This window comes from Bufo bufo, chromosome 9 (genome assembly GCF_905171765.1).
Source record: "Bufo bufo chromosome 9, aBufBuf1.1, whole genome shotgun sequence".
NCBI lineage: Eukaryota > Metazoa > Chordata > Amphibia > Anura > Bufonidae > Bufo > Bufo bufo.
Genome location: NC_053397.1, coordinates 80,549,126 through 80,575,543, shown reverse-complemented (window position 1 = coordinate 80,575,543; position 26,418 = coordinate 80,549,126). Strand labels below are relative to the sequence as shown.

The 26,418-nt window shown below is 46.9% G+C and overlaps 1 protein-coding gene across 1 annotated transcript in view; it reads left to right on the top strand.

Moving 5' to 3' along the window:
* The window catches only part of LOC120979707 (pancreatic alpha-amylase-like), a 163,144-nt gene that overhangs the window by 73,169 nt on the left and 63,557 nt on the right, over positions 1–26,418 (top strand). The window lies entirely within an intron of this gene.

The window sequence follows — 26,418 nt, the reverse complement described above, 5'->3', positions numbered from 1 at the left end:
AGCCAGGTAGAGGAGAGAGGTCCCGTAACAGAGATTCAGGCTTCATGTCAGCAGAGAATCAGTCTTCATGTCATAGCAGAGAATCAGGCTTCACGTCACCCACCACTGGAACAGGCCACTGTCACACATTTAGGCCCAGGCACCCAGGCAGAGGAGAGAGGTCCCGTAACAGAGATTCAGGCTTCATGTCAGCAGAGAATCAGTCTTCATGTCATAGCAGAGAATCAGGCTTCACGTCACCCACCACTGGAACAGGCCACTGTCACACATTTAGGCCCAGGCACCCAGGCAGAGGAGAGAGGTCCCGTAACAGAGATTCAGGCTTCATGTCAGCAGAGAATCAGTCTTCATGTCATAGCAGAGAATCAGGCTTCACGTCACCCACCACTGGAACAGGCCACTGTCACATATTTAGGCCCAGGCACCCAGGCAGAGGAGAGAGGTCCCATAACAGAGATTCAGGCTTCATGTCAGCAGAGAATCAGTCTTCATGTCATAGCAGAGAAACAGGCTTCACGTCACCCACCACTGGAACAGGACACTGTCACATATTTAGGCCCAGGCACCCAGGCAGAGGAGAGAGGTCCCGTAACAGAGATTCAGGCTTCATGTCAGCAGAGAATCGGTCTTCATGTCATAGCAGAGAATCAGGCTTCACGTCACCCACCACTGGAACAGGCCACTGTCACACATTTAGGCCCAGGCACCCAGACAGAGGAGAGGTTCATTCAACTTTGGGTTGCCCCGCAATATAATGGTAAAATGAAAATAAAAAAATGATTGAATGAGGAAGTGCCCTGGAGGACAATAATATATTGTTAAGGGGAGGTAATTAATGTCTAATCTGCACAAGGGATGGACAGGTCCTGTGGGATCCATGCCTGGTTCATTTTTATGAACGTCAGCTTGCCCACATTGGCTGTAGACAGGCGGCTGCGTTTGTCTGTAATGACGTTCCCTGCGGTGCTGAATACACGTTCAGACAAAACGCTGGCTGCCGGGCAGGCCAGCAACTCCAAGGCATAAAAGGCTAGCTCTGGCCACGTGGACAATTTGGAGACCCAGAAGTTGAATGGGGCCGAACCATCAGTCAGTACGTGGAGGGGTGTGCACAGGTACTGTTCCACCATGTTAGTGAAATGTTGCCTCCTGCTAACACGTTCCGTATCAGGTGGTGGTGCAGTTAGCTGTGGCGTGGTGACAAAACTTTTCCACATCTCTGCCATGCTAACCCTGCCCTCAGAGGAGCTGGCCGTGACACAGCTGCGTTGGCGACCTCTTGCTCCTCCTCTGCCTTCGGCGTGGGCTTCCACTGGTTCCCCTGTGACATTTGGGAATGCTCTCAGTAGCGCGTCTACTTGTACTCGCGCATCTTCCTATCACGCTCCAGTGTAGGAAGTAAGGTGGGCACATTGTCTTTGTACCGGGGATCCAGCAGGGTGGCAACCCAGTAGTCCGCACACGTTAAAATGTGGGCAACTCTGCTGTCGTTGCGCAGGCACTGCAGCATATAGTCGCTCATGTGTGCCAGGCTGCCCAGAGGTAAGGACAAGCTGTCCTCTATGGGAGGCGTATCGTCATCGTCCTGTGTTTTCCCCCAGCCACGCACCAGTGATGGGCCCGAGCTGCTTTGGGTGCCACCCCGCTGTGAACATGCTTCATCCTCATCCTCCTCCACCTCCTCCTCATCCTCGTCCTCCTCGTCCTCCAGTAGTGGGCCCTGTCTGGCCACATTTGTACCTGGCCTCTGGTGTTGCAAAAAACCTCCCTCTCAGTCACTTCGAAGAGACTGGCCTGAAAGTGCTAAAAATGACCCCTCTTCCTCCTCTTCCTCCTGGGCCACCTCCTCTTCCATCATCGCCCTAAGTGTTTTCTCAAGGAGACATAGAAGCGGTATTGTAACGCTGATAACGGCGTCATCGCCACTGGCCATGTTGGTGGAGTACTCGAAACAGCGCAACAGGGCACACAGGTCTCGCATGGTGGCCCAGTCATTGGTGGTGAAGTGGTGCCGTTCCGCAGTGCGTCTGACCCGTGCATGCTGCAGCTGAAACTCCACTATGGCCTGCTGCTGCTCGCACAGTCTGTCCAACATGTGCAAGGTGGAGTTCCACCTGGTGGGCACATCGCATGTGAGGCGGTAAGCGGGAAGGCCGAAGTTACGCTGTAGCGCAGACAGGCGAGCAGCAGCAGGGTGTGAACGCCGGAAGCGCGAACAGACGGCCCGCACTTTATGCAGCAGCTCTGACATGTCGGGGTAGTTGCGAATGTACTTCTGCACCACCAAATTCAGCACATGCGCCAGGCAAGGGATGTGCGTCAAACCGGCTAGTCCCAGAGCTGCAACGAGATTTCGCCCATTATCGCACACCACCAGGCCGGGCTTGAGGCTCCCCGGCAGCAACCACTCGTCGGTCTGTTGTTCTATACCCCGCCACAACTCCTGTGCGGTGTGGGGCCTGTCCCCCAAACATATGAGTTTCAGAATGGCCTGCTGACGTTTACCCCGGGCTGTGCTGAAGTTGGTGGTGAAGGTGTGTGGCTGACTGGATGAGCAGGTGGAAGAAGAGGAGGAGGAAGCTGAGTAGGAGGAGGAGGAGACAGGAGGCAAAGAATGTTGCCCTGCGATCCTTGGCGGCGGAAGGACGTGCGCCAAACAGCTCTGCGCCTGGGGCCCAGCCGCCACTACATTTACCCAGTGTGCAGTTAGGGAGATATAGCGTCCCTGGCCGTGCTTACTGGTCCACGTATCTGTGGTTAGGTGGACCTTGCCACAGATGGCGTTGCGCAGTGCACACTTGATTTTATCGGACACTTGGTTGTGCAGGGAAGGCACGGCTCTCTTGGAGAAGTAGTGCCGGCTGGGAACAACATACTGTGGGACAGCAAGCGACATGAGCTGTTTGAAGCTGTCTGTGTCCACCAGCCTAAATGACAGCATTTCATAGGCCAGTAGTTTAGAAATGCTGGCATTCAGGGCCAGGGATCGAGGGTGGCTAGGTGGGAATTTACGCTTTCTCTCAAATGTTTGTGAGATGGAGAGCTGAACGCTGCCGTGTGACATGGTTGAGATGCTTGGTGACGCAGGTGGTGGTGTTGGTGGTACATCCCATGTTTGCTGGGCGGCAGGTGCCAACGTTCCTCCAGAGGCAGAGGAAGAGGCCGAGGCGGCGGCAGCAGCAGAAGAGGCCGAGGCGGCAGCAGCAGAAGAGGTAGCAGGGGGAGCCTGAGTGACTTCTTTGTTTTTAAGGTGTTTACTCCACTGCAGTTCATGCTTTGCATGCAGGTGCCTGGTCATGCAGGTTGTGCTAAGGTTCAGAACGTTAATGCCTCGCTTCAGGCTCTGATGGCACAGCGTGCAAACCACTCGGGTCTTGTCGTCAGCACATTGTTTAACCACCTCAGCCCCCAGTGCTTAAACACCCTGAAAGACCAGGCCACTTTTTACACTTCTGACCTACACTACTTTCACCGTTTATTGCTCGGTCATGCAACTTACCACCCAAATGAATTTTACCTCCTTTTCTTCTCACTAATAGAGCTTTCATTTGGTGGTATTTCATTGCTGCTGACATTTTTACTTTTTTTGTTATTAATCGAAATTTAACGATTTTTTTGCAAAAAAATGTCATTTTTCACTTTCAGTTGTAAAATTTTGCAAAAAAAAACGACATCCATATAGAAATTTTGCTCTAAATTTATAGTTCTACATGTCTTTGATAAAAAAAAAAATGTTTGGGTAAAAAAAAAAATGGTTTGGGTAAAAGTTATAGCGTTTACAAACTATGGTACAAAAATGTGAATTTCCGCTTTTTGAAGCAGCTCTGACTTTCTGAGCACTTGTCATGTTTCCTGAGGTTCTACAATGCCCAGACAGTACAAACACCCCACAAATGACCCCATTTCGGAAAGTACACACCCTAAGGTATTCGCTGATGGGCATAGTGAGTTCATAGAAATTTTTATTTTTTGTCACAAGTTAGCGGAAAATGATGATTTTTTTTTTTTTTTTTTTTTCTTACAAAGTCTCATATTCCACTAACTTGTGACTAAAAATAAAAAGTTCTATGAACTCACTATGCCCATCAGCGAATACCTTGGGGTCTCTTCTTTCCAAAATGGGGTCACTTGTGGGGTAGTTATACTGCCCTGGCATTCTAGGGGCCCAAATGTGTGGTAAGGAGTTTGAAATCAAATTCTGTAAAAAATGACCTGTGAAATCCGAAAGGTGCTCTTTGGAATATGGGCCCCTTTGCCCACCTAGGCTGCAAAAAAGTGTCACACATCTGGTATCTCCGTACTCAGGAGAAGGTGGGGAATGTGTTTTGGGGTGTCATTTTATATATACCCATGCTGGGTGAGAGAAATATCTTGGCAAAAGACAACTTTTCCCATTTTTTTATACAAAGTTGTCATTTGACCAAGATATTTATCTCACCCAGCATGGGTATATGTAAAAAGACACCCCAAAACACATTCCTCAACTTCTCCTGAGTACGGGGATACCAGATGTGTGACACTTTTTTGCAGCCTAGGTGGGCAAAGGGGCCCATATTCCAAAGAGCACCTTTCGGATTTCACTGGTCATTTTTTACTGAATTTGATTTCAAACTCCTTACCACACATTTGGGCCCCTAGAATACCAGGGCAGTATAACTACCCCACAAGTGACCCCATTTTGGAAAGAAGACACCCCAAGGTATTCCGTGAGGGGCATGGCGAGTTCCTAGAATTTTTTATTTTTTGTCACAAGTTAGTGGAAAATGATGATTTTTTTTTTTTTTTTTTTTCATACAAAGTCTCATATTCCACAAACTTGTGACAAAAAATAAAAACTTCCATGAACTCACTATGCCCATCAGAGATTACCTTGAGGTCTCTTCTTTCCAAAATGGGGTCACTTGTGGGGTAGTTATACTGCCCTGGCATTCTAGGGGCCCAAATGTGTGGTAAGGAGTTTGAAATCAAATTCAGTAAAAAATGACCAGTGAAATCCGAAAGGTGCTCTTTGGAATATGGGCCCCTTTGCCCACCTAGGCTGCAAAAAAGTGTCACACATCTGGTATCCCCGTACTCAGGAGAAGTTGAGGAATGTGTTTTGGGGTGTCTTTTTACATATACCCATGCTGGGTGAGATAAATATCTTGGTCAAATGACAACTTTGTATAAAAAAATGGGAAAAGTTGTCTTTTGCCAAGATATTTCTCTCACCCAGCATGGGTATATATAAAATGACACCCCAAAACACATTCCCCACCTTCTCCTGAGTACGGAGATACCAGATGTGTGACACTTTTTTGCAGCCTAGGTGGGCAAAGGGGCCCATATTCCAAAGAGCACCTTTTGGATTTCACAGGTCATTTTTTACAGAATTTGATTTCAAACTCCTTACCACACATTTGGGCCCCTAGAATGCCAGGGCAGTATAACTACCCCACAAGTGACCCCCTTTTGGAAAGAAGACACCCCAAGGTATTCCGTGAGGGGCATGGCGAGTTCCTAGAATTTTTTATTTTTTGTCACAAGTTAGTGGAAAATGATGATTTTTTTTTTTTTTTCATACAAAGTCTCATATTCCACTAACTTGTGACAAAAAATAAAAACTTCCATGAACTCACTATGCCCATCAGCGAATACCTTGGGGTCTCTTATTTCCAAAATGGGGTCACTTGTGGGGTAGTTATACTGCTCTGGCATTCTAGGGGCCCAAATGTGTGGTAAGGAGTTTGAAATCAAATTCAGTAAAAAATGACCTGTGAAATCCGAAAGGTGCTCTTTGGAATATGGGCCCCTTTGCCCACCTAGGCTGCAAAAAAGTGTCACACATCTGGTATCCCCGTACTCAGGAGAAGTTGAGGAATGTGTTTTGGGGTGTCTTTTTACATATCCCCATGCTGGGTGAGATAAATATCTTGGTCAAATGACAACTTTGTATAAAAAAATGGGAAAAGTTGTCTTTTGCCAAGAAAAAATCATTTTCCACTAACTTGTGACAAAAAATAAAAAATTCTAGGAACTTGCCATGCCCCTCACGGAATACCTTGGGGTGTCTTCTTTCCAAAATGGGGTCACTTGTGGGGTAGTTATACTGCCCTGGCATTTTCCAGGGGCCCTAATGTCTGGTAAGTAGGTAAATGACCTGTGAAATCTGAAAGGTGCTCTTTGGAATGTGGGCCCCTTTGCCCACCTAGGCTGCAAAAAAGTGTCACACATGTGGTATCTCCGTACTCAGGAGAAGGTGGGGAATGTGTTTTGGGGTGTCATTTTACATATACCCATGCTGGGTGAGAGAAATATCTTGGCAAAAGACAACTTTTCCCATTTTTTTTATACAAAGTTGGCATTTGACCAAGATATTTATCTCACCCAGCATGGGTATATGTAAAATGACACCCCAAAACATATTCCCCAACTTCTGCTAAATACGGAGATACCACATGTGTGACACTTTTTTGCAGCCTAGGTGGGCAAAGGGGCCCAAATTCCTTTTAGGAGGGCATTTTTAGACATTTGGATACCAGACTTCTTCTCACGCTTTGGGGCCCCTAAAATGCCAGGGCAGTATAAATACCCCACATGTGACCCCATTTTGGAAAGAAGACACCCCAAGGTATTCAATGAGAGGCATGGCGAGTTCATTGAAAAAAAAAAATTTTGGCACAAGTTAGCGGAAATGGATTTTTTGGATTTTGGTCTCACAAAGTCTCCCTTTCCGCTAACTTGGGACAAAAATTTCAATCTTTCATGGACTCAATATGCCCCTCAGCGAATACCTTGGGGTGTCTTCTTTCCAAAATGGTGTTATTTGTGGGGTGTTTGTACTGCCCTGGCATTTGAGGGTCTCCGCAATCATTACATGTATGCCCAGCATTAGGAGTTTCTGCTATTCTCCTTATATTGAGCATACAGGTAATGAGATTTTTTTTTTCCGTTCAGCCTCTGGGCTGAAAGAAAAAAATGAACGGCACAGATTTCTTCATTCGCATCGATCAATGTGGATGAAAAAATCTCTGCCAAAAAAAGAAAAAGGAGGGGAAAGGCGTCTGCCAGGACATAGGAGCTCCGCCCAACATCCATACCCACTTCAGCTCGTATGCCCTGGCAAACCAGATTTCTCCATTCACATCAATCGATGTGGATGAATAAATCATTGCCGGGATTTTTTTTTTTATATATACAAAGTGTTTGCCAAAGTATATGAACACCGCCACCTCCTCAGCTCATATGCCTCGGCAAACATATCTTTTACTGCAGAGGAGAAATCTCGTCTTGCAGCGCCGCATACACCGACTTGCGTGTAATCTGACAGCAGCGCAATGCTTCTGTCCGAATGCACATCAGTGCTGCAGCTGGTCGATCGGTTGGTCCACCTGGAAGGTAAAAAAAACAAAACAAAAAAGAAAAAACCAGGCCGCAAAGCAATAACTTTATTAACTTTAGAACAGAACATATTAACTTTTTTAAACTTTTTTAACTTTTTTACTTACCGGTAATTTTTTTTTTGTTTAGTTTTTTTTACCTTTATAGAACAAACCTCTCCTTCCCCATGGGACAATGTGCAAAGCGCAAATTGCCCAAAGATGTGGCGAAGTACGTTATGCACTTTATCCCAGGTGAAAGGAGAGGTTTGCAGCAGCTGAGAGTAAAAGGGCCCTAATAGCCCTGTGTGCCTGTCCTGTGAGATGCAATCCCTATGCTAGGTGTACCTGTGTGTGGTACTTCCGGAAACACTCTCCATAGCATAGGGCAGGGTGGTCCGGACAGTCAGGACAGAAATAGCGGGTGTCACGCCTTATTCCACTCCTGCTACAGACACGAAATCTTTTTCGGGGTGACGGTTGGGTTGAGGTACCAGGAACGACACTGGGGAAATGTCGCTCGTGTAGACGGCTAACTACACTGGGGGATGGGGCCACGGAACATCCTGGGTAAAGGAGGTTCTCGATGATCTCTTCCTGGAATTTGAGGAAAGATCGTGTTCTCCCAGCCTTACTGTAGAGAACAAAACTATTGTACAGCGCCAATTGAATTAAATATACAGACACCTTCTTATACCAGCGTCTGGTTCTGCGGGAAACTAAATACGGAGACAACATCTGGTCATTGAAGTCCACCCCTCCCATGAGCGCATTATAGTCGTGGACACAGAGGGGCTTTTCAATGACACGGGTTGCTCGCTCAATTTGGATTGTCGTGTCTGCGTGAATGGAGGAGAGCATGTAAACGTCACGCTTGTCTCTCCATTTCACCGCGAGCAGTTCTTCGTTACACAAGGCAGCCCTCTCCCCCCTTGCAAGACGGGTGGTTACAAGCCGTTGGGGGAAGCCCACGCGACTAGTTCGCGCGGTGCCACAGGCGCAAATCCGTTCTAGAAACAAATGCCTAAAGAGGGCCACACTTGTGTAAAAATTGTCCACATAAAGATGGTATCCCTTGCCGAATAAGGGTGACACCAAGTCCCAGACTGTCTTCCCACTGCTCCCCAGGTAGTCAGGGCAACCGACCGGCTCCAGGGTCTGATCTTTTCCCTCATAGACACGAAATTTGTGGGTATAGCCTGTGGCCCTTTCACAGAGCTTATACAATTTGACCCCATACCGGGCACGCTTGCTTGGGATGTACTGTTTGAAGCCAAGGCGCCCGGTAAAATGTATTAGGGACTCGTCTACGCAGATGTTTTGCTCGGGGGTATATAAATCTGCAAATTTCTGGTTGAAATGGTCTATGAGGGGCCGAATTTTGTGGAGCCGGTCAAAAGCTGGGTGGCCTCTGGGACGGGAGGTGGTGTTGTCGCTAAAATGCAGGAAACGGAGGATGGCCTCAAATCGTGCCCTGGACATAGCAGCAGAGAACATGGGCATGTGATGAATCGGGTGCGTTGACCAATATGACCGCAATTCATGCTTTTTTGTCAGGCCCATGTTGAGGAGAAGGCCCAAAAAAATTTTAATTTCGGAAACTTGGACTGGTTTCCACCGGAAAGGCTGGGCATAAAAGCTTCCCGGGTTGGCGGATATAAATTGTGTGGCATACTGGTTGGTCTCTGCCACGACTAAGTCCAAGAGCTCCGCAGTCAAGAACAGCTCAAAAAATCCCAGGGCCGAACCGATTTGAGCCGTCTCAACCCGAACTCCAGACTGGGCGGTGAAAGGGGGAACTACAGGTGCGGCTGAAGTTGGTGACTGCCAATCAGGGTTTGCCAGCACCTCAGGGATTCTAGGGGCTCTACGGGCCTGTCTGCGCGGTGGCTGCGACGGGGTAACTAGTGCACGTGCCACCGTACCAGCTTCAACTGCCCTTCTGGTGCTCGCCACGTCACCATGTTGTACGGCAGTGCTGGTACTAGGTCCAGGGAGGGCTGCGCTGCTGGTGTATGCCTCACCACGTGATCCGGCAGCGACAGCCCCACTCTGCTGCTCTTGAAGCGGATCCTGCATAACCTGTGGTCTAGCGACACGGGGCCGGGTACGCCTGGTGCTGCCAGGGACCTCCACCTCCTCGTCCGAACTTTGGGTCAGAGAGCCACTGCTTTCCACAGGTTCATATTCTGACCCGCTAGATTCATCAGATGAGGGTTCCCACTCCTCATCCGACTGGGTCAGAATCCTGTAGGCCTCTTCAGAAGAATACCCCCTGTTTGACATTTTGGACTACTAAATTTAGGGGTATTCCCTGAGACTACCCAAGAAAAAAAGCAAACCTGTCTTACAAAGGGGAGGCTAGCGAAGTACCGGAGGCCGCTGCGGTTGATAAAAAATATCAAAACTGATTTTTTTATCGCCGCAGTGCGTGTAAAATGAATGTGCAGTGATCAAAAAATATATATTTTTTGTCACTGCGGTGGGGCGGGCGTGGGTGAACGCACGTGTGGGCGACTGATCAGGCCTGATCGGGCAAACACTGCGTTTTGGGTGGAGGGCGAACTAAAGTGACACTAATACTATTATAGATCTGACCGTGATCAGTTTTGATCACTTACAGATACTATAAAAGTACAAATGCTGATTAGCGATACGCTATTCAGCGAATATAAGTGACTGCGGTGCGGTGGGGTGGGCGCTAACTGACGCTAACTACCTAACCAAGGGGCCTAAACTATCCCTAAAACCTAACAGCCAATACCAGTGGGAAAAAAAAAGTGACAGTTTACACTGATCACTTTTTTTCCTTTCACTGATGATTGACAGGGGCGATCAAAGGGGTGATCAAAGGGTTAATTGGGGTGCAGGGGGGTGATCAGGGGCTACAGTGAAGTGTTTGGTGTACTCACAGTGATGTCTGCTTCTCTGCTGGATCCAACCGACGAAAAGGACCAGCAGAGGAGCAGAGAAGCCATATAACAGATCATATTTACTAATATGATCTGTTATATGGCTTGTGATTGGATTTTTTAAAAATCGCCAGCCTGCCAGCCAATGATCGTTGCTGGCAGGCTGGTGACGAACTTGTTCTTTAACTTTTGCCGGCCCGCGATGCGCATGCGCGGGCCGGCTTGGAGCGAAATCTCGCGTCTCGCGAGATGACGCGTATATGCGTGACTGTGCGCAGCGCTGCCACCTCCGGAACGCGAATCTGCGTACAGCGGTCCGGAGGTGGTTAAAGAAGTGCCATGCCAGGGAACTCCTTGAAGCTGCCTTTGGGGTGCTCGGGCCCAGATGGCGGCGGTCAGTAGCAGGCGGAGTCTCTTGGCGGCGGGTGTTCTGATTTTGCCCACTGCTCCCTCTTTTGCTACGCTGTTGGCTCGGTCTCACCACTGCCTCTTCCTCCGAACTGTGAAAGTCAGTGGCACGACCTTCATTCCATGTGGGGTCTAGGACCTTATCGTCCCCTGCATCATCTTCCACCCAGTCTTGATCCCTGACCCCCTGTTCAGTCTGCACACTGCAGAAAGACGCAGCAGTTGGCACCTGTGTTTCGTCATCATCAGAGACGTGCTGAGGTGGTATTCCCATGTCCTCATCATCAGGAAACATAAGTGGTTGTGCGTTAGTGCATTCTATCTCTTCCACCCCTGGGGAAGGGCTAGGTGGATGCCCTTGGGAAACCCTGGCAGCAGAGTCTTCAAACAGCATAAGAGACTGCTGCATAACTTGAGGCTCAGACAGTTTCCCTGATATGCATGGAGGTGATGTGACAGACTGATGGGCTTGGTTTTCATGCGCCATCTGTGCGTTTTCTGCAGAAGACTGGGTGGGAGATAATGTGAACGTGCTGGATGCACTGTCGGCCACCCAATTGACTAATGCCTGTACCTGCTCAGGCCTTACCATCCTTAGAACGACATTAGGCCCCACCAAATATCGCTGTAAATTCTGCTGGCTACTGGGACCTGAGGTAGTTGGTTCACTAGGACGTGTGGCTGTGGCAGAACGGCCACGTCCTCTCCCAGCACCAGAGGGTCCACTAACACCACCACGACCATGTCCACGTCCACGTCCGCGTCCCTTATTAGATGCTTTCCTCATTGTTCCCGTTCACCACAATTTTGAAAATGGCAAATTTGGGAATAGTTTTTCAACCCAGAACAAAAACTGTGCTTTTACGGTCACTACAAATAATTTGACCAGCTAAAACAGTACAGATTTGGTTGAATAGAAATGTGAGGCCTATTTTTTTTGCGCTGTGTGACAGATATACCTTTAATCACAGAATTAGACTTGTATCTGCACGGTAGCGTGTGTGTTAAGTTTTTCTGAATGACACTATCAGCACCTTGAATCTAAGATATCCTTTTTTGGATAGATTTAAAGTAGGCCTGATATAGCAGAAGCTACTTATTTTGAGAATGGCAAATTTGGGAATAGTTTTTCAACCCAGAACAAAAACTGTGCTTTTACGGTCACTAAATATAACTTGACCAGCTAAAACTATACTGATTTGGAGGAATAGAAATGTCAGGCCTATTTTTTACGCGCTGTGTGACAGATATACCTTTAATCACAGAATTAGACTTGTATCTGCACGTTAGCGTGTGTGTTAAGTTTTTCAGAATGACACTATCAGCACCTTGAATCTAAGATATCCTTTTTGGGATAGATTTAAAGTAGGCCTGATATAGCAGAAACTACTTATTTTGGGAATGGCAAATTTGGGAATAGTTTTTCAACCCAGAACAAAAACTGTGCTTTTACGGTCACTACAAATAATTTGACCAGCTAAAACAGTACAGATTTGGTTGAATTGAAATGTGAGGCCTATTTTTTACGCGCTGTGTGACAGATATACCTTTAATCACAGAATTAGACTTGTATCTGCACGTTAGCGTGTGTGTTAAGTTTTTCAGAATGACACTATCAGCACCTTGAATCTAAGATATCCTTTTTGGGATAGATTTAAAGTAGGCCTGATATAGCAGAAACTACTTATTTTGGGAATGGCAAATTTGGGAATAGTTTTTCAACCCAGAACAAAAACTGTGCTTTTACGGTCACTACAAATAACTTGACCAGCTAAAACAGTACTGATTTGGAGGAATATAAATGTCAGGTCTATTTTTTAGGCGCTGGGTGACAGGCTCAACTTGCCCCTGATGTAGTATATGGCCAAAAAATAACCACACTATTGATGGTTAAATGCACTTGGGTGACACATGCTCAGCCTGCACCTGATGTAGTATATGGCCAAAAATTAACCACACTGTTGATGGTTAAATGCACTTGGGTGACACAGGCTCAGCCTGCACCTGATGTAGTATATGGCCAAAAAATAACCACACTGTTGATGGTTAAATGCACTTCGGTGACACAGGCTCAGCCTGCAGCTGATGTAGGATATAGCAAAAAATAACCACACTATTGATGGTTAAAAGCACTTTGTGGTAGCTTGTGCTGGCGCACCACAAGCCACAAAATGGCCGCCGATCTCCCCAGAAAAAAGTGATATAAAAACGCTCTGGGCAGCCTAAAAAAAGTGAGCAATTCAATATTAGCACTTCAATGATCCACAGCTGGAGATCGATCACTGAATTAAGTCTTTTGGAGGAGTTAATCTGCCTAATCTCGCCCTAACGTCGCTGCAGCAACCTCTCCCTATGCTTGAATCAGCAGAGTGACGTGCAGCGCTACGTGACCCAAGCTTATATAGAGGCTGGGTCACATGCTGCACTGGTTAATCACAGCCATGCCAATAGTAGGCAAGGCTGTGATGGCCTCTTGGGGCAAGTAGTATGACGTTTGTTTATTGGCTGCTTTGCAGCCTTTCAAAAATCGCCAAGAAAGCGCCGAACACCGAACCCGAACCCGGACTTTTACGAAAATGTTCGGGTTCGGGTCCTGTGTCACGGACACCCCAAAATTCGGTACGAACCCGAACTATACAGTTCGGGTTCGCTCATCCCTACTTTAGATGTGTGATGAAGCCTGGACAGGAGGAGTGAACCAAATGATGGATGGGGATGTATCTATGGGGTATGTTCTGTTGTCAGCGATCAGTTGGTAGACTGGGGTTTTTTGGATGCTTTCTGGGACCCTTTGCTGCTCCCAGTGGGGTGGGGGGGGGGGATTTTTAGTTAATCTGTGAATGGTGTAGACCAGTGTTGGATTGGATATGAGACGGATCCACCTTAGGTTTGTGTCTGTTGCTGTTATAAAAGACATTATATTTGTTCGTCTGTCTGTTGGATGAGCCAGTGTGGTTTCTCTGTTGTTGGGAATTGGTCAGAGAATGGATTTTTTCTTTTGCGGGTTCTGGGTGCTTCAGCTGTCATTTGGCAGAATGGATGGGCCAGTCTGCGGTGCCCCTGTTGGGCATATGATTGATTACTTAGTAAAGATTTCCAGAGTTATTGGATGGGTATATGTTGGAAAATTATTATGGGTTCAGTGTAAATAATGCTGAGTGCAATACCAGCACCTATCCTATCCATCCATCCAAAAGGTATGCCCACTCTTCTACTGTGTATTATGTCCTGTGTCACGGTGCTACCATTGATGTATTGATACATTGATGTATTTATTTATTTATTATTTATTACCTGTTAAACAACTTATTAATCAACTGACTCAGTTTTTTTTCAACATCTTCTAATTAATGATTCTGTATATGATATATCGAAACATTCATCATTTTTTAAATTTCCATATATGAATTACCAAATGTTGTTTTATAACTGTAATTATCAAATGTTGATTCTGCATATACTACCTAAAATAAAACTAAACACCTGTCTCATTTAATCTTCATCACTATAGTGTTTCAAGTAATTCTTTTCATGCTGTTTTAGACTTGATAAAGGGGTCACGAAACCCCGGAACGCATTGTCTGCATTGAAAATTACCCACCAATAAAACTCCTTTTATCTATTTGCTGGTTGTTTCCTGCACCTGCCTCAACTAGTTGAGTTGGTTGAAACCCATCTGGTACACCTACCCTACTCACCCTCCTGTTCTTGTGATATTCCTTTCGGCTGGGTGGCAGCCTTTGTATGGAAGATTTCATCCAAATGCATTGTTACTGGCTGCAACAACCTCATCATCTTCACCTACGAATCCTACATTTTCAACGCACTCACCTCCATAATACAGGTGAGTTTGCATAAACCCCTTTAGGGACTGAGAAGTCTTACTTATTTACCCTATGAGTGCCTCCTTTCTACTATACACTGGTCTGCAGTTCCTGAAGTCCATCAACAAAAATCAGAATTAAAATCCTAATAGGCTGATTCTAAAGAATCATTTTGTCTAGAGTTGAGCGAACACCTGGATGTTCGGGTTCGAGAAGTTCGGCCGAACTTCCCGAAAATGTTCGGGTTCGGGATCCGAACTCGACCCGAACTTTGCCCCGAACCCGAACCCCATTGAAGTAAATGGGGACCCAAACTTTTCGGCACTAAAAAGGATGTAAAATAGCCCAGGAAAGGGCTAGAGGGCTGCAAAAGGCAGCAAAATGTAGGTAAATCCCCTGCAAACAAATGTGGATAGGGAAATGAATAAAAATAAAAATAAAATAAATAAAAATTAACCAATATCAATTGGAGAGAGGTCCCATAGCAGAGAGTCCGGCTTCATGTCACCCACCACTGGAACAGGCCACTGTCAGATATTTAAGCCCCGGCACCCAGACAGAGGAGAGAGGTCCCATTGCAGATAATCAGGCTTCATGTCACCCACCACTGTAACAGGCCACTGTCAGATATTTAGGCCCCGACACCCAGACAGAGGAGAGAGGTCCCATTGCAGATAATCAGGCTTCATGTCACCCACCACTGTAACAGGCCACTGTCAGATATTTATGCCCCGACACCCAGACAGAGGAGAGAGGTCCCATAGCAGAAAATCAGGCTTCATGTCACCCACCACTGTAACAGGCCACTGTCAGATATTTAGGCCCCGGCACCCAGACAGAGGAGAGAGGTCCCATTGCAGACAATCAGGCTTCATGTCACCCACCACTGGAACAGGCCACTGTCAGATATTTATGCCCCGACACCCAGACAGAGGAGAGAGGACCCATAGCAGAGAATCAGGCTTCATGTCACCCACCACTGTAACAGGCCACTGTCAGATATTTAGGCACCGGCACCCAGACAGAGGAGAGAGGTCCCATTGCAGAGAATCAGGATTCATGTCACCCACCACTGGAACAGGCCACTGTCAGATATTTAGGCCCTGGCACCCAGACAGAGGAGAGAAGTCCCATAACAGAGAATCAGGCTTCATGTCACCCACCACTGTAACAGACCACTGTCAGATATTTAGGCCCCGGCACCCAGACAGAGGAGAGAGGTCCCATTGCAGATAATCAGGCTTCATGTCACCCACCACTGTAACAGGCCACTGTCAGATATTTAGGCCCCGGCACCCAGACAGAGGAGAGAGGTCCCATTGCAGATAATCAGGCTTCATGTCACCCACCACTGGAACAGGCCACTGTCAGATATTTATGCCCCGACACCCAGACAGAGGAGAGAGGTCCCATAGCAGAGAATCAGGCTTCATGTCACCCACCACTGTGACAGGCCACTGTCAGATATTTAGGCCCCGGCACCCAGACAGAGGAGAGAGGTCCCATTGCATATAATCAGGCTTCATGTCACCCACCACTGGAACAGGCCACTGTCAGATATTTAGGCCCCGGCACCCAGACAGAGGAGAGAGGTCCCATTGCAGAGAATCAGGCTTCATATCACCCACCACTGGAACAGGCCACTGTCAGATATTTAGGCCCCGGCACCCAGACAGAGGAGAGAGGTCCCATAGCAGAGAATCAGGCTTCATGTCACCCACCACTGGAACAGGCCACTGTCAGATATTTAGGCCCCGGCACCCAGACAGAGGAGAGAGGTCTCATTGCATATAATCAGGCTTCATGTCATCCACCACTAAACCAGGCCACTGTCAGATATTTAGGCCCCGGCACCCAGACAGAGGAGAGAGGTCCCATTGCAGAGAATCAGGCTTCATATCACCCACCACTGGAACAGGCCACTGTCAGATATTTAGGCCCCGGCACCCAGACAGAGGAGAGGTTCATTCAACTTTGGGTTGCCCCGCAATATAATGGTAAAATTAAAAAAAGAGGATTGAATGAAGTGCCCTGGAGTACAAGAATATATTGTTAAGGGGATGTAGTTATAAATGTCTAATCTGCACAAGGGATGGACAGGTCCTGTGGGATCCATGCCTAGTTCATTTTTATGAATGTCAGCTTGTCCACATTGGCTGTAGACAGGCGGCTGCGTTTGTCTGTAATGACGCCCCCTGCCGTGCAGAATACACGTTCAGACAAAACGCTGGCCGCCGGGAAGGCCAGCACCTCCAAGGCATAAAAGGCTAGCTCTGGCCACGTGGACAATTTGGAGACCCAGAAGTTGAATGGGGCCGAACCATCAGTCAGTACGTGGAGGGGTGTGCACACGTACTGTTCCACCATGTTAGTGAAATGCTGCCTCCTGCTAACACGTTCTATATCATGTGGTGGTGCAGTAAGCTGTGGCGTGGTGTCAAAACTTTTCCACATCTCTGCCATGCTAACCCTGCCCTCAGAGGAGCTGGCCGTGACACATCTGCGTTGGCAACCTCTTGCTCCTCCTCTGCCTTCACCTTGGGCTTCCACTTGTTCCCCTGTGACATTTGGGAATGCTCTCAGTAGCGCGTCTACCAACGTGCGCTTGTACTCGGTCATCTTCCTATCACGCTCCAGTGCAGGAAGTAAAGTGGGCACATTGTCTTTGTACCGGGGATCCAGCAGGGTGGCAACCCAGTAGTTCGCACAAGTTAAAATGTGGGCAACTCTGCTGTCGTTGCACAGGCACTGCAGCATGTAGTCGCTCATGTGTGCCAGGCTGCCAGAGGTAAGGACAAGCTGTTCTCTGTGGCAGGCGTATCGTCATCGTCCTGCTTTTTTCCCCCAGCCACGCACCAGTGATGGGCCCGAGCTGCGTTGGGTGCCACCCCGCTGTGAACATGCTTCATCCTCCTCCACCTCATCCTCGTACTACTCGTCCTCCAATAGTGGGCCCTGTCTGGCCACATTTGTACCTGGCCTCTGCTGTTGCAAAAAACCTCCCTCTGAATCACTTCGAAGAGACTGGCCTGAAAGTGCTAAAAATGACACCTCTTCCTCCTCCTCCTGGTCCACCTCCTCTTCCATCATCGCCCTTTTCTCAAGGAGACATAGAAGTGGTATTGTAACGCTGATAACGGCGTCATCGCCACTGGCCATGTTGGTGGAGTACTCGAAACAGCGCAACAGGGCACACAGGTCTCGCATGGAGGCCCAGTCATTGGTGGTGAAGTGGTGCCGTTCCGCAGTGCGACTGACCCGTGCGTGCTGCAGCTGAAACTCCACTATGGCCTGCTGCTGCTCGCACAGTCTGTCCAGCATGTGCAAGGTGGAGTTCCACCTGGTGGGCACGTCGCATATGAGGCGGTAAACGGGAAGGCCAAAGTTACGCTGTAGCGCAGACAGACGAGCAGCGGCAGGATGTGAATGCCGGAAGCGCGCACAGACGGACTGCACTTTATGCAGCAGCTCTGACATGTCGGGGTAGTTGTGAATGAACTTCTGCACCACCAAATTCAGCACATGCGCCAGGCAAGGGATGTGCGTCAAACCGGCTAGTCCCAGAGCTGCGACGAGATTTCGCCCATTATCGCACACCACCAGGCCGGGCTTGAGGCTCACCGGCAGCAACCACTCGTCGGTCTGTTGATCAATACCCCGCCACAACTCCTGCGCGGTGTGGGGCCTGTCCCCCAAACATATGAGTTTCAGAATGGCCTGCTGATGTTTATTCCGGGCTGTGCTGAAGTTGGTCGTGAAGGTGTGTGGCTGACTGGATGAGCAGGTGGAAGAAGAGGAGGAGGAAGCCGAGTAGGAGGAGGAGGCTACAGGAGGCAAAGAATGTTGCCCTGCGATCCTTGGCGGCAGAAGGACGTGCGCCAAAGAGCTCTCCGCCTGGGGCCCAGCCACCACTACATTTACCCAGTGTGCAGTTAGGGAGATATAGCGTCCCTGGCCGTGCTTACTGGTCCACGTATCTGTGGTTAGGTGGACCTTGCCACAGATGGCGTTGCGCAGTGCACACTTGATTTTATCGGATACTTGGTTGTGCAGGGAAGGCACGTCTCTCTTGGAGAAGTAGTGGCGGCTGGGAACAACATACTGTGGGACAGCAAGCGACATGAGCTGTTTGAAGCTTTCTGTGTCCACCAGCCTGAATGACAGCATTTCATAGGCCAGTAGTTTAGAAATGCTGGCATTCAGGGCCAGGGATCGAGGGTGGCTAGGTGGGAATTTATGCTTTCTCTCAAATATTTGTGAGATGGAGAGCTGAACGCTGCCGTGTGACATAGTGGAGATGCTTGGTGACGGAGGTGGTGGTGTTAGTGCTACATCCTCTGTTTGCTGGGCGGCAGGTGCCAACGTTTCTCCAGAGGCGGAGGAAGAGGCCGAGGCAGCAGCAGATGCCTGGTTAATGCAGGTTGTGCTAATGTTCAGAATGTTAATGCCTCGCTTCAGGCTCTGATGGCACAGCGTGCAAACCACTCGGGTCTTGTCGTCAGCACATTGTTTGAAGAACTGCCACGCCAGGGAACTCCTTGAAGCTGCCTTTGGGGTGCTCGGTCCCCTGTGGCGGTGGCCAGTAGCAGGCGAACTCTCTTGGCGGCGGCTGTTCTGCTTTTGCCCACTGCTCCCTCTTTTGCTATGCTGTTGGCTCGGTCTCACCACTGCCTCTTCCTCCGAACTCTGAAAGTCAGTGGCACGACCTTCATTCCATGTGGGGTCTAGGACCTCATCGTCCCCTGCATCATCTTCCACCCAGTCTTCCTCCCTGACCTCCTGTTCAGTCTGCACACTGCAGAAAGACGCAGCAGTTGGCACCTGTGTTTCATCATCATCAGAGACGTGCTGAGGTGGTATTCCCATGTCCTCATCATCAGGAAACATAAGTGGTTGTGCGTCAGTGCATTCTATGTCTTCCACCGCTGGGGAAGGGCTAGGTGGATGCCCTTGTGAAACCCTGCCAGCAGAGTCTTCAAACAGCATAATAGACTGCTGCATAAGTTGAGGCTCAGACAGTTTTCCTGATATGCATGGGGGTGATGTGACAGACTGATGGGCTTGGTTTTCAGGCGCCATCTGTGCGCTTTCTGCAGAAGACTGGGTGGGAGATAATGTGAACGTGCTGGATCCACTGTCGGCCACCCAAATGACTAATTCCTGTACCTGCTCAGGCCTTACCATCCTTAGAATGGCATTTGGCCCCACAAAATATCGCTGTAAATTCTGGCGTCTACTGGGACCTGAGGTAGTTGGTACACTAGGACGTGTGGCTGTGGCAGAACGGCCACGTCCTCTCCCAGCACCAGAGGGTCCACTAACACCACCACGACAATGTCCGCGTCCCTTACTAGATGTTTTCCTCATTGTTACCGTTCACCACAATAAGAAAAAAATTATTTGGCCCAATGTATTGATTTCAAATTCAGGCCTTTTTTTACAGGCACCTAACACTATCTGGCTATCTATTTAGGTACCGTATTACACTAATACAGGCAAAGCAGTAACCACAGACTTAGCTGAATATAAATGGTAGGCCTAGTATTTAGGCCCTGGATGACAGGTATCCCTTTACGGACAGAATTCGACTTGGAGATGCACGGTAGCGTGTGAAGTTATTGAGGTGGTTCTGATCCAGACTTCTCAGAGGTCAAAAAGAACCCAGAAGAACCATTTACACAGCATAAAGGTCCTACCTTGCTCTCTAATATCTGCAAGTTTTAGATTTTTAGGACCTTTGGCTAGGGAGTGCTTAAGTGGGGCATAATTTTTCAGATTTTTCTATTATTGTCAATGGGAAAAATGCTCTGGTTCTGATCCAAATATCTAACAACCCAAACGCAGCTTAGTCAAACCCTTTACAAAGCTTGAAGGATATACCTAGCCTTCTAGATCCTGCAAGTTTTAGATCTTCTGGACTATCAGTTGGTGAGATATGAGTGCTTAAGTGGGGCATATTTTTTATAATTTTCCTATTATTGTCAATAGGAAAAGTGCTCCGGTTCTGATCTAAATATCTCACAACACAAAGGCAACTTAGTAAAACCCTTTACAAAGCTTGAAGGTTATACCTAGCCCTCTAAGACCTGCAAGTTATAGCTTTTTTAAACTTTTGGTTTGTGAGATATATGTGTTTTAGTGGGGCCTATGCTTTAACATGGGAAATCAGTAAGAAATTGCTTTTATCAGAGGTCCATTTCAAAATGTGCATTTCAAAATGCTTTATAGATAGAAGTCTGAATTTTTTCATGCTAGTACTTTACAATATGTTGAACAACTGTGATTAATTTCAAGCCTCTACGCCGCAGCGTTTTTGAGAAAAAAAATCGCCATTATCCTCAAAATTGCCTATAAGGTGAAAAAGCAAGATTCAATAGGGGGCTGCGTAAAAACTATAGAGCGTAGGATGACAAAACTTGGCATAAATGTACTTCAGCGTGTCCTAAATATGTGGGAAAAGATCTCACATGTCTGTGGTTTATAGTTTTTGAAAAATACTAAACATAAAGCGCATAAAATCATATGTAGTTAAGAATGAGGCTTCATGTAAAAATTCCTGCGCGGTCCCCTTTTGTCCAAAATTCACGGACATTGGAATGGAAGTTTGAGCTTGTGTCTTCTGAGTCTTTGGGAAATTTCATGTGTCTAAGAAGCATAGTTTTTGAGTTATTGGCCCTAAAACACAAGTAGGTTTTGGAAAACGCGGCTTTTAGTCGGCTAAATTTGCATATTGCGCAGGGGCCCTTTAAGGAAACGGAGTGAGTCAGGTGTCAAAACTCTCGACTTCGAAGGCCCTTCGAAACTTCACCTTCAGATTTAAAAAATTCTAACTTTTTTTTTTTTCTCAACTGGTTGCCAAATTTGGCAAAAATGTGAAAAACGTTGAAAAACGGTCACCGTCTGTGCGATTGTTTGCAAAACGGAAACTTAAGCTAAGGGTTGCGCGAAGTTTCCACTCCACATCGACTCACAAAAATCAGAGAAATTTTGGCCGAGTTAGTCTTTGGGGGTTTGCGCCATATATGGCACAGATTACCGACTTCAGGTCACCCCGAAATCCCATACAAAACTTTATAGTCCAGAATGATCAGGGGGTCCCAAAACATGCTCCCCTGCGAAAAAACCATTTTTGAGAAATCACGCGATAACCCTGTAAGTTAGCCTGTTGAGGATGACCCTATCAGCACATTCAATGTAATATACCCTTTTATGGATCGATTTAAACTTGGCCTGCTACAGCAGAAACCACTGATTTAGGGAATTGCTAATTTGGGAATTGAATTTCAACCCATATCAAAAACTGTGCTTTGACGGACACTAAATAACTTGACCAGCCATAGCAGTAACCACAGATTTAGCTGAATATAAATTGTAGGCCTAGTATTTAGGCCCTGGATGACAGGTATCCCTTTACGGACAGAATTACACTTGGAGATGCACGGTAGCGTGTGAAGTTATTGAGGATGACCCTATCAGCACTTGAATTTGCACCTTCAATGTAGTATACCCTTTTATGGATAGATTTAAACTTGGCCTGCTACAGCAGAAACGACTGATTTAGGGAATTGCTCTTTTGGGAAATGAATTTCAACCCAGAACAAAAACTGTGCTTTGACGGACACTAGAAAACTTGTCCAGCCACAGCTGGAACACCAGATTTAGGGTATTGCTATTTTGGGAATTGAATTTCACCCTAGAAAAAAATATATCCTTTGCCAGACAGCAGATAGTATTACAATTGGCTAGCCACAGCTGAAACACCATATTTAGGGTACTGCTATTTTGGCAATTGTATTTCACCCCTCAATAAAATAGCAATCACAGCCAAGCCCCTGATGTAGGATATAGCAATAAAAAAAACACACTATTGATGGTTAAATGGACTTGGTGGCAGCTTGTGCTGGAGCATCACAAGACACAAAATGGCTACCAATCACCCCAGAAAAAAGTGACAGAAAAACGCTCTGGGCAGCCTAAAAACAATGAGCAATTAACTAGCAGAAGTTGAATGATACACAGCTGTAGATCGATCACTTCATTAAGTGTTTTTGATGAGTAAATCCCTGCCTAATCTGGCCCTAACAGCAGCAGCTGCATCCTATCCCTACACTGATCAGAGCAGAGTGACGTGCGGCACTACGTGACTCCAGCTTAAATAGAGGCTTGGTCACATGCTGCACTGGCCAATCACAGCCATGCCAATAGTAGGCATGGCTGTGATGGCCTCTTGGGGCAAGTAGTATGACGCTTGTTGATTAGCTGCTTTGCAGCCTTTCAAAAAGCGCCAAGAAAGCGCCGAACACCGAACCCGGACTTTTACGTAAATGTTTGGGTTCGGGTCCGTGTCACGAACACCCCAAAATTCGGTACGAACCCGAACTATACAGTTCGGGTTCGCTCATCCCTAATTTTGTCCAATCAGCAGGACTGTTAGGCCCCTTTCACACGGGCGAGTTTTCCGCGCGGGTGCAATGCGTGAGTTGAACACATTGCACCTGCACTGAATCTGGACCCATTCATTTCTATGGGGCTGTGCACATGAGTGGTGATTTTCACGCATCACTTGTGCGTTGCGTGAAAATCGCAGCATGCCCCTCTTTGTGCGTTTTTCAAGCAACGCAGGCCCCATAGAAGTGAATGGGGCTGCGTGAAAATCGCAAGCATCCGCAAGCAAATGCGGATGCGGTGCAATTTTCACGCACGGTTGCTAGGAGACGATCGGGATGGAGACCCGATCATTATTATTTTCCCTTATAACATGGTTATAAGGGAAAATAATAGCATTCTGAATACAGAATGCATAGTACAATAGGGCTGGAGGGGTTAAAAAAAAAAAATATAATAATTTAACTCACCTTAATCCACTTGGGCAGGCAGTGACAGTATGGTTTGATCACTGGTTACCAAGATGTAACATTAGACTCTCCCTGGGTAGTGATGAGCGGCATCGGCAGTATTCGAATTCGCGATATTTCGCAAATTTTGGGCTAAATATTCGCCATAATTTAGCAAATTCGAGAATTCGTGATTTCCAGTCATTATTTTCTTGATTGCGAAAATCATCAATGTAATATATTCGCGATAAATTAGCGATTAGAATATTCACGATCAACACTAAGGGGTAGGCAACTTTCCTATTGGTTGCTAGGGATGTTGCTAAGTGCCGATATTTTACACAGACCCCTCCTGTCCACACACACACAGGGAAGCACGAGGAGTGAGTGAGGGTGGTCGAGAGAGCCTTTTCACTGCCCCAGTGAAACAGCGCCCTGCCAGCCAGGTAGACTGCCACCAGTTCCTCGTTGGATATAAGCCTGGTCCACTGCTGAGATTATATCGGGTCAGAAATCAACCCCCCAGATAGCTTATAACTATGCTAAAACATAGACATGGGGATTCGCAATTGAGATACAAGAACAGCGCAAGACTGAATTATATATTTATTTGCCTTAAGAACGCACTAGACATAACAATTTGCGGTCCACAGCACGGGCACAGAGCCCTTAAGTTTGCGGGCAAGAGGTCTTAAACAGATCAAATGTCAGTTACTGGGTAGATGAGTAGTCCTTTGGGTTATGATGATGAATTCATAGTTGCTATAATCCATAGCTGTGGTCACATGGGAAGTAGTGAGGACAGCGAGTTCCCAGGTGCCTCCAAACATGTTACATGACATGACCCTCCTTTAGAGAAAAGATGTTGGCCTCTGGGCTGCATGGGCCTTTTCATCTGTAGTCGTTCACTCCCACCCCGTGGGAGGACCCCATTTCCCCTTTGTCCGGTGAGGCAGCTCTGAATGGTTGCGGATATGTAACTGGTTTATTCCTGTGATGGATGGGCAATTCATAATACCTTATGAACTCCCGATTCCATGATGTCTGATGGATTCTTTTGTCCTGTCGACCAACTCAGCCCCCCACCGGCATTCATCTTGCCAGAGAAGTTGAGTTTATTCTGCCACAGATGTACGTTAGAGAAAATCCCCTGATTGTTTGTGAGTGATAGCAATGGTAGATAGCTGAACTCACTAATATCTCCAGATATAGGCACCAGTTGCATGTGATAATCCAGTGAGGAGAATACAATGGTGAAGCTTTGATAATTTATTGATTTGCCTTGAAAACAAATGCAGGGAATCAGGGTATGCTAGAGGATATTAGAGGTCAAAAAGAATTGCTCTCACCAAGTCTGCGACAAAGAGGAAGGACGAAGGACCTTACAGAGGATGTGATGTCACAAAAGAGGAAGGAGAGCAATGCAATGGAAACTTACATAACACACTATAAAATGTATTATAAGAATAACCACAGGGTGGCGGCATTACACAACGTAGTAAATGATAAGATAATGCAAACACAGCAATTAGTAGAATAGAAGAATAAAGGCTGGAACAGCACACTCCCCGTCTGAAATCCTTGGCTTTCACTATATATGCAACTACAAAATGTCCATGAAATGTTGGAACCTGAAACAAAAAACAAACAAAAGGAACACACTTGAAATGGTAGACTTGAGTCTTCTGGATCCCAGGAATAAAGTTCCTCAAGTAAAAGAATCATTCCTCTACGGGTAAGAGGAGAACAATCTCAGATGCAGGCCTGATAAAGGATTTGGGATGGCCTTGTTTTGCGATGGTCACTTCCACCTTGCGAACTTTGCCATCTTTACTGATGAAGACTTTTGAGATGAGTCCCATGGGCCAGGAGTTTCTTTCCACCTTCTGGTCTTTCATGAGTACAAGATCTCCTATCTGTAAGTTTGGCTTGACCTGTTAACGCTTCTGCAAGCACGTAGAAAGTGGCAAGTACTCTTTTTTCCACCTGCTTCAGAAACAATTGGCCAGATGTTGAATGTGCTTCCACTGTTTCAGATATATGTTACTAGAAGAAGACTCTTCAGGTGGATTAGGAACAGATCCAAACTTCTGAGTGAGAAGAGTTGCTGGAGTGAGAATGGCAGGGGATTCTGGATCCATAGATACAGGTACAAGAGGTCTTGAGTTGACAATAGCGGATTCCTCAGCCAGGAAGGTAGTCAAAGTCTCATGGGTGAGCCTTGAGAAGTTTGAGTCCATCAGCATACAGTGATGCCTATCATTCTTTCCCATGAACCACCCATATGAGAGGCATGCGGGGGGTTAAAGATCCATGTACAACCATTATTGGCTAAGTAGTCTTGAACTGGTTTAGAGTCAATTTGCAACTCTCGACAGGCTCCTATGAAGTTGGTTCCACAGTCAGATCTTATTTGCTTTACTGGTCCTCTGATGGCGAGGAATCGTCTTAAATCATTGATGAAGCTAGAAGCGTCCATGGATTCTATTGCTTCAATGTGTATAGCACGTACACTTAAGCATGTAAACAACACTGCCCATCGTTTGCTTTCTGCATATGCCAAAGAAACCTGAGGTAGTTTCTATGATCTTGCCGCACGGTAAAGCAATGGAACATTTGTTCAATGTCAGCAGTAATGGCTACTGGCTCCTTTTTGAATCTCATGAGCACTCCCACCAGATTATTGGTCAGGTTCGGACCAGTGAAAAGGACGTCGTTCAGAGATACGCCGTTATGTTTGGCACTTGAATCGAATACCACTCTTATTTGGTTTGGCTTCCGTGGGTGATATACCCCAAAGGATGGAAGGTACCAGCATTCTTCATGCTCTTGTTAGGGTGGAGCCAGCTCTGCATGATCATTGCGAAATATCTTTTCCATGAAGGCCACAAAATGACTTTTCATTTCTGGTTTGTTTTTTAACGTACATTGCAAGGAGATGAATCTGGAGAGTGCTTGTTCCCGGTTGTCAGGGAGTCTGGCTCTTACAGCACGGAAAGGTAAAGGTGCATCCCAGTGGTTAGATGCATCTTTGAAGAATTCATCGTCCATTATTTTAATAAACTCTTTGTCATCCATGGAT